This window comes from Amblyomma mixtum, chromosome 2 (assembly GCF_055824585.1).
Source record: "Amblyomma mixtum isolate Tamu chromosome 2, ASM5582458v1, whole genome shotgun sequence".
Lineage (NCBI taxonomy): Eukaryota > Metazoa > Arthropoda > Arachnida > Ixodida > Ixodidae > Amblyomma > Amblyomma mixtum.
Window position 1 is genome coordinate 281,525,780 of NC_143013.1, and position 15,520 is coordinate 281,541,299.

Genomic DNA, 15,520 nt, shown 5'->3' on the forward strand with positions numbered 1-15,520 from the left:
CAAGCCCAAGCCGAACATCCCTCCTGATCGTAGGACTTCGTCGGGTGTCCCTCCGCCTTAGCGGAGGTGCCTTGCAGGGTCTTCGTGTTGGTAACCCGGTCTTCGATCGGGTTCAGTGCTGACACCGCCGTACTTTGCAAGCTGGAAGGATTTTTGATGAGGTGAGCTGCAAACCGATGTCACTTTGAGAGCGGCGAATCCCAACCATTTAGATGGCGCCTCAACTAACATCTAGCTTGCGTATTGCCACACTGAACGTGAGAGGTCTTTCTGCGCGAAGAAGGCAAAATCAGCTTAAACGTCTCTTGTTCGAAAACGAAATCGATCTGTTGGCTGTTCAAGAGACAAAAATTGAAAGCGAAGAGTTGACAGATGCGATGGCAGAAATTTACCGTGCACAGTTCAGTGTTTGCGTGTGCCATGCAAAAGGAAAGTCGGGAGGGTGTCTGATTTTAACTCGAAACGGCAAAGTCGCTGTGGAAACTGTATTTTCCTGTGAAAGTGGCCGGATTGTAGCATGCGATTTTTACTTTTCTGGTGTAGAGTGGAGAGCTGTGTGTGTATATGCACCTAATAGAATTCCCGAACGAGATGCCTTTTTTCGCCGTGTTCAACCTTTCCTGCTGACAGAAAAGCGTGTACTATTGCTTGGAGATTTCAACTGCGTGTGTAGACCTGAAGATAGAACAAGCAACAAAACCCTGCAGGACACGAGTGCCGAGCTACTGTCTGAGATGATTAATGAAGCAGAATTGGAAGATATTGGCATTATAATGCAAGGTTCAGAACAAGCACAGTACACGCATTTCCAAGGCGCTAGTCACGCAAGGCTGGACAGAATTTATGTTCCTTCTGAAGTTGTGCCCTTGTGTTCCCAGTACCAGACCGTGCACGTCAGCTTCAGTGATCATTCTTTAGTCGTGATCACACTTGGGGAGAGGAAAAGGACTGTCAAGTTTAGTTGGGAATTATGGAAATTTAATGACTCATTGTTGGAGGATGACGAGTTTAGCAAGAAACTAAAAGACTCAGTCAAAAGCTTGTTAGAAAAAGAGACAGACTTTATACAAACATGGGAACAATTTAAATGCGACGTGAAAGTGGCCGCTATAGAAAGAGCATGTGTTTTAAAGCGTAAAGAAAAACAGCAAGAAAAGGAACTTCGTACCGAGCTTGATTTCATGCTCAGCATGGAAGGCGTCAAGCCGGGGTTGTACAGACAAGAAATAAAAGAGACCAAAACTAAGCTTGAACTAATAGATGAAACGAAATATCGAGGTGCTGTGATAAGGGCACGCAGCGAAAGATTTTGGCTTGGGGAGACGCCCACAAAAAGGGCGCTCAGCGACGAAAAACAGTATGCAGTTTCGAAAGAGATAAAGGAAATTTGTTATCGCAATGACGTAACTTCCGAATCTGAGGTGATTGAAAGGGCGTTTCTGGAATATTGTGACGAAGACGAAGCTGGCAGTGGCGCGGGACGGAGCGCCCGTGCTAGGCCAGCGGCCATTAAATCATCTCATAGCCATGGTTCACCACGTCTCATTCTTCGGCTGGCCGCCGCGTAACATTTGGTGGAGGTGCTGGGGTCCCTTCATCGCAATCCTGGTCACGGAGCTTCGGCGTCCTGGGCCTGCCGTGGACGACGGCAGTGAGTACCTGGTCAGCGCCGCACGGCCGTGCCCCAGCCCGCCCGACCTGAACCGACCTCGACGCTCACCCCAGCCCCGTCTCCCCCGCCCGGACCACACGACACGACGACCCATGACCCGACGGACCCAAGACCCCACCGATCCAAGACCCCACCGATCCAAGACCCCACCGGCCCAAGACCCCACTGACCCAAACGTGAAGACACCGTCCCCCTGCCTCTGCCGTTCGGTGCGTCCAGAGACCTCGGCCGTCAGCTCCTGGCACCCTACGGCCCGGATGCTTCGTGGACCGGGACTCATTCTCTCATCTTTCTCATCGTGGCGGCCAGCACTGCACCATATTCTACATATTGTTCGATCCTTCAGTCAAGACCATCGCCATTTCGCCGTCTGTTCGTCACCGATCGGGACGATCGCTCGGAGGCCCCGGGTAGTGTGACGAAGACGAAGCTGGCAGTGGCGCGGGACGGAGCGCCCGTGCTAGGCCAGCGGCCATTAAATCATCTCATAGCCATGGTTCACCACGTCTCATTCTTCGGCTGGCCGCCGCGTAACAATATTACCAAAACTTGTTCAGCCTTAAAACGCCTGATGTTGAACATTACAAAACTGCATTCCTGTCGCTAATGCCAAGAGTCGAGGAGGACCTGGCGCAGGTACTTGAGGAGCCCATAACGGCAGCAGAAATCGAAGCTGCAATACAGCAGCTGAGCTTGAACAAGTCGCCTGGGCCGGACGGCCTCGGTGCCGCACTTTACAAGGCTTTGAAAACAGAAATGGCAATAGCATTACAGCGCGTAATAAGCGAGTGTTACGAAAGAAAGTTAACTCCGCCGTCTTTTCGAACTTCCCACGTGGTGTTGATCCCAAAATCGGACGACCCGAGTAGGTTGCAGTCAGTTGAGTGTTACCGCCCAATAAGCTTAACTAACGTAGACTACAAAATTTATATGAAAGTGCTAGCCGGACGACTCCAAACAGTAATTAAGACCCTTGTTGGCCCACACCAGACCTGCGGCATAAAAGAAAGATCCATTTTTACTAACATACACGTAGCTAGAAGTGTCCTTGAATGCTGTGATGCAACGGAGGGTCGTGTCGCCATGATGCAACTGGACCTGCATAAGGCGTTTGATAAAGTTGTGCATGAAATTTTGTTCGTGCTTTTGGAACATGTGAATGTAGGATGTATCATCACTGATGGCGTGAAAATGGTTTATGATGGCTGTACATCAAGGTTCATAATTAATAACCGCCTGAGTAATAGTATTCCTGTCTTGTCGTCAGTGAGGCAGGGTTGCCCTCTTTCTCCACTGCTTTTTGCACTTTACCTGGAGCCCTTTTGTTTAAAGCTGTTAACTACGCAAAACATTCGAGGTTACGCCTTTTGTCATAATGAAGTGAAGGTATTGGCATATGCAGATGATATAGCAGTGTTCTGCAGAGACCAGGAAAGCGTGCAAAAAGTGGTGAGAGAAGCCGTAAATTTTTGTGATGCAAGTGGCTGCGCGATAAGCTGGCAGAAATGTTTTGGTTTTTGGCATGGAAAGTGGCTGGCCACGCCAGAAGTATTCTGTCGAATGAAGTGGGTAGACACGCCAGGAAAGTACCTCGGCGTGCCGCTAACCAACTACAGAGAAAGCAAAGAATATTGGGCCCATGAAACCGACCGAGTCAAAGCTCAGACAAGCAAATGGGGCGGTCACAACTTTTCCATGTTCGTAAGAGCTACGGTGTGCAACATGTTTTTAGTAGCGAGAATTTTTTACGTTCTGCAAGCGTTAACTTTGCCAAGGACTTGAGTGCAAAGGTTGCACAGAGTGTTTGCAACATTTATTTGGGCGTCAACATGGGAACGTACCAGCCGATGCAATCTGTTCCACAAGGTGCGGAACGGGGGGCTAGGGTTGTCAAATTTATTTCTGAGACAGATAGTCACTAGATTCTTTTTCTTGCGTCAAGATAATGATTTTCTGCGAACTGTTATACAAGTGCGATTGTCAGAATCACTGCCTGATTATGTTGTGTCATCTATGTCGGCAGGGCGGAGTGGGTTAAGTGCTTTTTTGCAAGAAGTTGTTGCAGCAGTCCGTATTCTTCGGTCAAAATTTTCCGATGAGTATCTAACCATTGTAACAAGGAAAAAGATGTACAAGGACCTGCTTGATGTGTTTCTGCCAGTGCCTGTTTATCGCAGTGCTTATCTTCTGGGTCCCGAAAGGGATGTGCTAAAAAGAGTCAAAAGAATGCCGGTGAAGCCTTCAGTGCGTTCTTTCTTTTTTCAATTGCATACTGGAACCCTCCCAGTGAAGCCATGGTTGCAAAGCAAAGGCCTTTTTGTACCTTGGTCAGTAGAGTGTCTTATTTGCAAGAAAGTGGAAACTATAGAACATATCTTTCTCGACTGTCATGACGCTGTTTTTCTTTGGGATGTGTTGAAGCGCACACTGAAAAAAGATTTCCCCCTGACTCCTTTTGGAATACGCTTCCTACCATGTGCAGAGCCAGGTGAAGTGCCTTGCGACCTGCTAATGTTGCTCTGCATGCACAGCCTATGGCGTACGCGAATGGATGTCAGGCATGAACATGTTGTTGTGAATCCGGCTCATCAGTATTTCATTGAGAGCATCATGTATACTCAGGAAGTTTTCGGACAGCAAGCTCCTCAGCCTGAGTGGCTGCCTGTCCTCGACCAACTAAAATCATTTAACCCATTTTATCATCGTGCACTAGCTAGAAACTGACCTGTGCTTTTATTGTCATGTCATTGTATTTTTGTTTTGTTTGCCCGGCCAAGTCGGTAATAAAGAAAAAAAAAAGTTCTTGTGGTGTAGTGGTTATCACATCCGCCTAACACGCGGAAGGTCCCAGGTTCGATCCCTGGCAAGAACACATCTTTTACTGCTGCTTTTTTTTGTACAGAAATGAATTGTTGGCCACACCAACCTATTTATGACATATATATGCGTTGCTGCTAGGGTCAGTGCAATAAATCTTTTTTCAATAAATCCTTTCTACAACTGGCTTCTCTAAGATTTCAACAGTAAGCGCAGCACAGGTGAGCAGCTGTTCTTGTGGTGTAGTGGTTATCACATCCGCCTAACACGCGGAAGGTCCCAGGTTCGATCCCTGGCAAGAACACATCTTTTACTGCTGCTTTTTTTTGTACAGAAATGAATTGTTGGCCACACCAACCTATTTATGACATATGCGTTGCTGCTAGGGTCAGTGCAATAAATCTTTTTTCAATAAATCCTTTCTACAACTGGCTTCTCCAAGATTTCAACAGTAAGCGCAGCACAGGTGAGCAGCTGTTCTTGTGGTGTAGTGGTTATCACATCCGCCTAACACGCGGAAGGTCCCAGGTTCGATCCCTGGCAAGAACACAACTTTTACTACTGCTTTTTTTTTAGTACAAGAATGAATTTTTGACCAAACCAACCTATTTATCCCATATGCGTTGCTCCTAGGGTCAGTGCAATAAATGGTTTTGTTGCGAAAGCAGCACTACGCTAGTCGCCCAGCCATTTCGCGGAGCTCTGGAAAGGCCAAGCTGCGCATGCGCGAGGAGCGGGTGACGTCACACGGCGGAAAGCTGGCGCGCCAAGGTCGCCGCCGGAGCGGCCGCCGCGCGCTCTCCATCGCCTCGCCGACAGACTCCCCCTATCTCTCTCTCTCCCTAGATGACGCGCAGTGGCGATTGCGCATCGCCATCTGCGTGGTTTGTGGTGCATATAAAACTGGCAATGGCTTAGCTCTACTATGCCAGGATATACGTAGCGTGAGGTGAGGGCAAGGTGTCCACATCTCGGTGGACACCTGAACCAGAGGGAAGGCGCATAACTGCACTCTTGGAACAGTGGACACCTCAACCATGCTTCAAGCTAAGTAGCGGTAGGGACAGGTGTGCGCTGCATGCGTTTCATTGACAACGTTGTGCCAGAAAGCCACAAACGCGGCGCTGAAGCCATAGACCGTCGGCGTTCGTTGTGTTCTTTGGCGTTGGCTTTGACCACGTTCTGCACTCCGATCATTTTAAGGAAAGGAAGTGCGCATAGTGGTTCCCTGGGTCAGTGGACGCCTGAATCATCCTTATAGGTACGCGGGGTGATGAGAGAGACATGTGAGCTGCAGGCATTGACAAGGTTGTGCCTGAAACGCGGCGCTGAAGCCATAGGCCATCGGCGTTCATTGTGTTCATTGCCGTTGGTGTTGTCAACGTTTTACACTCCGATCATTTTAAGGAAAGGAAGGCGGCGCGCGGCGAGGCACGCCAGCGTGCGTAGTGACGTCACTTGCTCCTCGCGCTTGCGCAGTATGGTCGTGTAAGAGAATTCGAAACGGCGAGACTGGGGGCAACGTAGCTCACGTAACAATATATGGCTAGGCGCAGATGTTGCTTTCGCAATCCTCCAGGTTTCACCAGAGCTATACCACAGCAGTTATTTTTTTTCATTATATCCCATCTGCAACTAAGCTTCTCTAAGATTTCAACAGCAAGCGCAGCATCGCAGAGCAGCTGTTCTTGTGGTGTAGTTCTAGGTGGTGGTGATGTAAAACATTTATTTATACTATATACAAGAGAGGTATTGCTTGGACCGTGCCTGAAGGGCCCGGCCCTCACAATCACTAGGAGGGATCCCTAGTCCGGGACCCCTGTGGCCTCCGCGGCGGCCCGGGCTCTTGTCACCAGGGCTCGTTGGTCCTGGAGAGTTGAGCAGCCGAGCAGGGCAGCCTCCCAGTCCTCTCGGGTGGAGTGGGAAAGCAGGATTGGCAGGGCATGCCCACACCATGTGATACGTGTCCGCAAACACTTCCCTACAGTGTGGACACTCGCCCGAAAAGGCCGAATTGAAATGTTTGAGCACTGCCGGGCACAGTACCGTGTTGGTGTAGAGGCGAAGTAGCCAACGCTCCTCTGCCTTATTGAGGCCTTTACAGGGGGGTGGGTATCGGCCGTGAGCGTTTTGATACAGGAGAGAGATCTCCCGAAAAGTAATAGCCGGATTAAAATCAGTAGCCGGATCAGGCGGCGAGAGAGGCGATGCCCGGTGGTTAAGCGCGCGGGCGGTAGTGTCCGCTACCTTATTTCCCTCTATCCCCGCATGTGCTGGGGCCCAGATGATGGTGCGCCGGGTTGGGAAATCTAGGCGCTGCTTGATTTCATCGTCAAGTGTTGGCATCAATTGTAAGGAGTTTACATGAAAACCTTCTACAGTTTGGTGCTTGTTACTAAAAAGTTCTGTGAAGTGGTCCACAACGGCGTTCTGAATATCTCCTGGATCGCTGGTAATTGCGTCTCCGTGTCTTATCTTTCTGATTTCTTTCTGGCAAGCGTACCGTTTTTCTTCCGCGAGCGCTCGCTTTGTAGGCGTTTCGCCTGCCCACAATTTTTCGGACCTTCACGTACGACAGCAGCTTTATATTTTTCTGTTTCATTGCGTTCCAGTTCGCATTTCACATCTCTGATTTCTTTTGTGAACATTCCAGGCGCTGTGCTTTCCATGTTCAGCAAGCATTCCAGTTCCGCGTGCAGGGTTCTTTCTTTTTCTTTCTCTTTATACCTAATCACACTGCTCCTTTCTATTGCTTTAAGTTTAGTTTAGTTTTATGGGGTTTAACGTCCCAAAGCGACTAAGGCTATGAGAGACGCCGTAGTGGAGACCACCTGGGGTTCTTTAACGTGCACTGACATCGCACAGTACACGGGCCTCGAATTTCTCCTCCAAAGAAATTCAACCGCCGCGGCCGGGATCGAACCCGCGTCTTAAGCTTCACCTGCTCTTTGAATCTTTCCCATTCCATTGCAAAAGAAACTGGTTGGGCAATAAGAATGTTCTCAAAATCAGTCTTAATTTTCATCACGAACTCTTCATCCTCCAAAAGTTTGGCATTCAGTTTCCACAGGTGCCAGTTAAAGCGTGCTTTCCTGCTCTTTTTTCTAAAAGTGGCACTCACAAGAAAATGATCACTGAAAGTCACTGGTTGTACATGATAACTAGAGCATAAGGGAACAAGATCAACTGACACATATACTCTGTCGAATCGCGCACGACAGTGGCAAGGTGACGGACGCGACGGAAGTCGCGTTCGACACCCCGAGCAGCGTGGAGAGTGATGACAACGTCGCCATGGACACAAGCAAGGAAGAGGCCGCTATGAGAGCTGCGAAGCGGTCGCATGACGAGAGCGTAGGCGAGAAGATGCCGCCTGGTGGGGGCAGTGATGAACCGCCGCCGAAGACATCGGGAGTCAGACGCTCGACGCTAAAGTCACGGCCGAACTTTTCGGCCGACACGCGGCAGGCGGGTAAACCGCCTCCGTAGCTCTAGTGAGACCGTGTTGGTGTGAATGTCAACTCTTCGTCGATCATCTTCAAGATGGTCCGGCAGCGGTGATATATCTGTGTTCGGAAAAAAAAAATCGAGGTTGCTCCTCCGACGTGCTTCCAATCGCCACCGGACGTTTCTTTGGGAAGCCGCATGGTCATGCGGACGATGCGGACCGTCCACCGACGAAAGCCACACCGACCACGGAGGTAGGAACGCGACGGCCAGAAGCGCGTTTTCTCTCTCTATAACACATGGTATTTAAGCTGGGCACTACACCACAAGAACAGCTGCTCACCTTTGCTGCGCTTAATGTTGAAATGTTAGAGAAGCTAGTTGCAGAAAGGATATAATGAAAACAGAATATTTATTGCACTGACCCTAGCAGAAACGCATATATCATAAATAGGGTGGTGTGGCCAACAATTCATTTTTGTGAAAAAAAAGAAAGCAGCAGTAAAAGGATGTGTTCTTGCCAGGGATCGAACCTGGGACCTTCCGCGTGTTAGGCGGATGTGATAACCACTACACCACAAGAACAGCTGCTCAGCGTTGCTGCGCGTACTGCCGATATCCTTGAAGGAGTTTACTTGCAGTTTACTTTTACTGCCGCTTTTTTTTTTGTACCCAGATTAATTCTTCGACACCACAACCTATATATCGCATTTGCGTCGCTCCTAGGGTCAGTGCAATAATTTTTTTTTTCATTATATTCTTTCTGCAACTCAGCTTCTTTAAGGTCGTCTATCGTACGCGCAGCAGCACTGAGCAGCTTTCTTTTCGATGATAAGAAATAAATTGTGATGTAATGGTTGTCACATCCGCCTAACACGAGGAAGGTCCCAGGCTCGATCCCTTAATATGTAAACGAAAGAAATCATAGGCAGAAAAAGACACATTGCACTAAGAGGATATAGTCGCAGTTTTTCACCCTTTTTCGCCAGTTTTTCACACACACGGGTAGCTTCGGTATTTGGGCCGAGCTGCTTCCGAACAATGTTGTGTGACTTCTCAAGCAGTGCTATAACGCCACGAAACACTGCATAGTAGAGAAAATGTTCTTATTTTCTACGTCACCGATGAGGCAGCAGCGCATTGGTGGCCCCGAATAATTGTTAGGAAACAGCGGAATCTAACAGCTTTAGTATGTACCCATTTGACGACAGACATGCCTATAAGCACATGACACTTATTTGGAGAGTAGGGACTACTAAAGTCGACGCCATTAATAATTCTTGTTTTAGTACGCCGGAAGAGTGTGTCTCTTATTAATGCGAAAGCATAATGCAGCTCTGTCGCGTCAGTAGAAAGTGTCCGCAAAACGCGTCCGCTAATTTTGTCCGCACGATTACATCGTTCTCTGAAGATTAATGTGTGACAGTGTGATTATGTCAGTGTGCGATAAAATGTTGCTGTGGGAAAAATTTGGTCGATGAGGTGTAATTAGTTACTTAATTAAACGCGAAAAAACGCTAGAAATACACTCCGGCGTCAAAATACCCATGGACCTCAATATAGTATGTGGACGTTTTGCTTTCGCATTGCTCCAGTGCTGGTCTCCGCATTGATCTCCAAGTTTTTATTCGGCATGTTTGCCACGGGGCATACGCTTATAATGGGGAAAGGGATATAGGAGTAAAGAAGCAGGGGACACGGGTTTCGCTACGAAACCCGAAGAGGGAGCCGGCATAACAGAGGGAGCGACATTCGTTACTGGAGCTCGCGCTACATGATCCGCTGTGCCGGCAGCAAAAGTCCATCTCAGCGAACAAGGCCTGCAGAGATAGCGGCACCGGCGGCTAGTTGGGTTTCACCATTGCTGACATTCTATCCTGCCGCCATATCAGAAAGGCGTCAGCATTGCCGTCATAGCTTGCCGCAACCGAAAATGTATGTGCTAATCTGTTACCAACAGGCCAATAAACTTCTGATCCAGGTGGGCGGGTAAGTGGCGTCCTAGAAAATCTGCCTTGTGTCATCACGTTAAACCAAGTAGGTTTCGACCAACACGGTGCAGTGGGAGATGGCGCTGGCCAGCGGAGGAACTAGTCTCCATCGCCAAAACATCAGCGGTAGCTACTGGAGTCCTGGACTGAGGACCTCACCCACAATCCACTACGGTCTTACACAATAAATGTTTATTCTCTCTCTCGCCCGTACTATATATATGTGTTAGAGTGCGCGCTCAGTTGGCACTCCATCAAAGAACGCTCGACTGGTGTTTTAAAGTGAGCCGTGGTTATTGCCGGTATTCGGAACAACAGGCTCATCTTGTGCTCATTTTTTCGCTTTGGAGGCCGATTAAAGTTCGCATGCATCAAGTTTCTGATATTCTGAGCCTTACATGTTCCAAAGATACAAAAAAAAAGCTCAATGAAATAAGCGGTATTGAATTAATAGTTTTAAACTCTGCAGGTTACTTGATCCGTTCCCCTTTGCCAAAACGTTTTGATGCCACTGAGGTCATTAAATGACTGAAAGCCTGTTTTGCAATTAGCAGCATTTTTTACATTTCATAATAGCAAAAGTAATCGCGATACCGAAAAGAGTACTCTCATAACACGTCTACATATTGTAGGCCTACGAAAGCCAATCAGCGCCTATGATTCTCGCTGAAGACAGCAAGTAATATTTTTAATGATGCGCTACTGTGCACTGTATGTCATGAATGTACTTCACTGGAGATTTCATAAAGCGCCTCTGACACGTTTTGGAGTTTTGAAGCTTATCTTTAACACCTCATCTGGGGAAGCTACAGTATAATTGGGTGACAGGACGTGAATATGCAGCTCTTCTAGAACCATATAATGCGCAGCGCATGCATAAAAAGGTCGGTACTATAACAAGCACTGTGCCCATATTCTAAGAAATATTTCTGAAGAGCTCTATAAGGTACCGAACAACTTGAAAAAGGCACCGAAATGCGCCATCCTTCTTCCATTTGTCGTATTGTTCACTGCATAGAGCATCACGCCCTGGGAAAAAAATTACCAGCTAGATCTAAAATGAGAACCAGCCACAGCAACAATACCGCGAATACGTTAAAGCTGGAGGACGTTTTAACGGATGTAGGCGCACACAGGTGCTGCTTTTCCTCCCTTTGTTGGCTGTATCCCTCGACCTCACCTTGGACTGCTACTTGTTCGCGATTCTATGTACAACTCAACAAGGCAGAAGGCAGGGCACAAAGCTCGATCCATAGAAAGGTTAGCGAAGAGCTCACCCGATGGAATCACAGAATCGCGCCTGTTTATTTATTTTTTTTGCCCCTTAAAAAAATATATCGGCCTGGTCAAGGGCAGCATCCACCGGGGATATATTTCTAGATAAACAAAAATCAGAGCTTCGAGTTGGAGTCAGCGGATTTTCTAAAGGCAGAACCGCTATGATTTCAATGTCTAAAATTAAGTACAAAATAGCTGCAAGAATCAACCGGTGTGGTTTATTTCGTGCGCACACCGCTCTAAAGAAGTCCTTTCGCCCTAAGAAAAAGGGTACACACAAAGCATCAGTTTCGTGACTGCTTCAGGGAGTATGTAAAGGTTGCCAGCATTAAAGCAGTAAAAAGAAGAAATTAAGGAAATACAAGCTTAGAGCCTTTGTTCTAAACAATGCAAAATGTGCAGGAACCAACACGACGCAAATGCGACGAGTACGGGGACCAAGAATGCTTCTGGATTCGGCGAAAAACATGTCTTCATTCATGTAGACATGAAAAACTGCTGTTAGAGATTTACCCGAGGTTTAGTACTCTTCCCGTACTCTAGTCCAGTGGTTCCTCCTATACTATAATCTTATATAATTATATCGCAATATAGGAGCTGGTCAACAGCTTCCTATATGCAGGAGCACTGTCTGGGCTGACCTAGAACGCTAAGCTCAGTTCCACCGCGCCATCAGCATGCAAGTATGCCTAACTCGAGACGATGGATGGATAGAAGATAGGATCATCCCCTTTGAAACAGAGTGGTGGCAGTTGCCACCTTACTTTTTAAAATATTTATTTGAAGCTGTTATATATTGGTCTAAAACTATGCCATTTTCTTTTAATACATTTTCAATGCTATAATTGTAACCTTATCTCACCTCTCTGTTTCGTGATGCGGCATTATCATACGTACGCCAGCTATAGGTCTCGACGGGAACCAATGCAAGCTATTAGTTGAGAAATGACTTATTTTGACCTCTTTCACGTCCCTTTTTTTAGTATTACCATTGCTACTTACCTAATTTTAACTTATGCTAGTAACCTCTTGTTATCATTTCTCGGGGACACTTTCCTTTTACCCTCCCCCCCCCCCCCCCCCCCCTCCCGATTACGATGCACGGTAAAAAACTCCAGGTTGTCGACATAAGACCGCAGCCCTTCTTTTCATAAGATGCACCACAAGATGTGTTGAGCATGGGCTCAGGAAAGACACCACGGAATGGGCGAGGCAGTTCTCACTCCAAGGCGATGCCGTGGTTTTACAAGCATACATGGTTTTACAAGCATGTATTCAGTTTAACGCCCGGAGCATTGTGAACAAGTCTGAGGATTTGGAAAGTATAGCAGTGGCGCATAAACCGCATATCATTATAATCACCGAAACCTGGCTGCACTCCGATATCTCGGACGAAGAAATTACACCACCAGGATACAGAATTATGCGCAAAGACAGGACTTCTTGCGGTGGTGGTGTTGCAATTCTTTTTCAAGAATCTTTCCTAGTAATCAGGCAACCTGACGTACAAGGAATTGAATGCGTCATTTGTAAACTAATTCTAAATGAACTTAGTCTTGTTATCGGCGCGTTTTACCGCCCGCCACGAAGTGACGGTGTTTTCTTTGAGAAACTCAATGAATTCTTATGTACTACGAAATCACAATCAAGTAATGTACTGCTGGCTGGAGACTTTAACGTGCCGCTCGTCAATTGGGACAAGCAGTTTCCAGAGCCGCTCTGCACATCAGCCGAACTTCTGGTAGACATCGTACTTGATCACGATTTAACTCAATTAGTAAAGCAAGCAACGCGTATACAAAACGATAAGAAATCCATTCTTGATCTTTTTTTCGTTAGTAACGGTGTCTTTCGTCGCGGTCCTCTGCTTCAGTATTTCGAAGGCATATCAGACCATGTTATGGTATCTTTAAACATTCCATTACTTCATCCCAAAAATAAAAAGAAAGAGGTACGTGTTGTGCCAAACTTCTCGCGTGCTGATGATGTTGCAGTCTTAGACTTACTTGATATTTCATTCTCAGATTTTGTGGTTCTTTACGAATCCTGCGACTGCTCAGTCGAAAATCTCTGGGTTTTCTTTAAGAACCTTGCTCTGAATTGTATTTCACGTTTTGTGCCTACCTGGGTAATTACCCTACGCGCCAGCAGCCCTTGGAAGACGAGGGAACTTGTACGCATGGGACGAAAGATTAAGAGAGTTCGCAAAAAACTTCGGCGAAGCCAGTCGGCAGTTGATGCAGCTAAACTATCTGATATGCGCTTGAACTTAAAACAAAGTATCAAAAAAGCAAAAGAGTATCACTTTAGCGTATCCATGAAAAACTTTCTTGTTTCGTCCCCTGCAAAGTTCTGGCGGCAGTTATCAAAGAAAAAGAAACCTGTGTACAGCGTCGTCGTTGACGGCGAACTGATTACTGATGCGACACAGATTGCTTCGTCTTTCAACCGTTTCTTTTGTACTGTGTTTACGCACGATGATGGCAGAAAGCCCCACTTTAACTCAGATTGTCCGCCTATTACTGATGTTTCTATAACTGAAGAAGGTGTTTTCTCTCTGCTTCTCAGTTGTGACGCAAAAAAGACGCCGGGAATTGATGACATACCAAATACGTTTCTTGTGAGATATGCCGAATGGTGTTCCAAGTACTTAACGCTCATATTTAAGAGGTATCTGTTAAGTGCAGAGCTCCCGGAGGACTGGAAGCACGGCAAAATTATTCCCATTCCCAAAACTGAAAATTCATCTCTACTTAGCTCATATAGGCCAATATCTTTATTGTGTACTTCTTCAAAAATACTTGAACATATACTTTTTGGGCATATATCTGCCTTCCTGGAAACCAATCACGTAATTGACGATCGGCAACACGGTTTTCGCAAAGGCTTCTCTACAGTGACCCAACTTCTGGAGACGATTCAGGATTTTGCCGCAGCCATTGATAACCGGTGTCAAATTGATGTCATTTTTTTAGATTTTGAAAAAGCATTTGACCGCGTCTCACACAGAAAGTTCTTGCTAAAGCTAAAGACTATCTTGAAAAACGATCTACTGTTGGCGTGGGTACAGGCATATCTATCGTCTCGATCTCAGTCCATATCAATCGGCAATGCATATTCGAGCCCAGCTTTAGTAAGTTCCGGTATCCCACAAGGCTCAGTACTTGGGCCATTGTTCTTTTTAATTTTTATAAATGACATTGTTAAAGAAATTCCTGTCAAAATCAAGCTGTTTGCCGACGATTGTGTATTATATCATGAAATACGAACTCCTGCTGACCAGCTTTTTCTTAATGACGCCTTGGCTAAAATTCATGATTGGTGCTCAACGTGGCAGATGAGTATTAATACTAAAAAAACAGTTTCAATGTCTATCACGCGGAAGAAGCAGCCATTAAGTTTTGCCTATACTATTAATAACCATCCCCTGTCTAGCGTGGACAGCTACAAGTACTTGGGATTAACGATTAGCTCTGACCTACGGTGGAACAAACACATTTCTAATATTAAAAATAAAGCTATGAAAAAACTTGGCTTTTTAAGAAGATCTCTCCGGTACTCCACGCCGGAAATTAGGTTACTAGCTTACAAAACTTTTATCCGACCTGTTTTAGAATACGCCTCTGTTGTGTGGGACCCTTATACAAAAGAAAACATTAAAACACTCGAAAGTATTCAAAGAAAGTCAGTGCGATTTATTTGTAAGTCATACAGCTGGCAGACGTCCCCTACCATGCTACTTGAGAAAGCAAATTTGGAGTCTTTGCAGCTCAGGAGATACCGCGAGAGGCTTAAATATATGTTCATGATTGTTCACAACAAATTAGGAATTAACAGCAGCAAGTACATTGAGCTCGTCCCGGGTCGTTCGACACGATCCTACCATTCTTTAAAAGTGAAGGAATACTCATGCCACACTGAAACATACAAGAATTCTTTCTTCCCCCGTACTGTGCGGGAATGGAATGTCCTCAAAGCGAATATTGTAGAGGCTTCTACTGTGGAGTCGTTTACGGCGTCGCTTAGGAATTTGTAACAATTTTGCAGCATTCAACATTTCCTTTTTTTTTCTTTCCCCCAGTGCTCATTTTGACGCGAGATTCGTCTAATATTGTGTAATGTTGTTTCTTTTCGTCGTTCATTTTTTTCGGTATTGTGTGCTGAGTTGCGTGTGCCTCAAGGAGGTTTTTCTTTTTGTCAAAGTGTATTTTACACCCACTCCTGCTTAAGGCTTTGCAATAAAGCCAGCAGTCTTCTGTAAATAAATAAATAAATAAAATACGTTATGTAACACCGCAAGGAAAGACGGGTGTTG

At 46.3% G+C, this 15,520-nt stretch overlaps 4 non-coding genes across 4 annotated transcripts; 3 read left to right on the top strand and 1 right to left on the bottom strand.

Annotated features, from left to right (window-relative positions):
• Positions 1-4,471: 4,471 nt before the first annotated feature.
• Positions 4,472-4,544, top strand: TRNAV-AAC (transfer RNA valine (anticodon AAC)). Its single transcript has one exon. It is a non-coding gene; the product is annotated as a tRNA-Val (tRNA).
• Positions 4,545-4,720: 176 nt separating this feature from the next.
• On the top strand, positions 4,721-4,793 carry TRNAV-AAC (transfer RNA valine (anticodon AAC)). The gene has a single exon. It is a non-coding gene; the product is annotated as a tRNA-Val (tRNA).
• A 172-nt stretch (positions 4,794-4,965) lies between these two features.
• Positions 4,966-5,038, top strand: TRNAV-AAC (transfer RNA valine (anticodon AAC)). The gene has a single exon. It is a non-coding gene; the product is annotated as a tRNA-Val (tRNA).
• A 3,410-nt stretch (positions 5,039-8,448) lies between these two features.
• TRNAV-AAC (transfer RNA valine (anticodon AAC)) lies at positions 8,449-8,521 on the bottom strand. Its single transcript has one exon. It is a non-coding gene; the product is annotated as a tRNA-Val (tRNA).
• Positions 8,522-15,520: the final 6,999 nt, after the last annotated feature.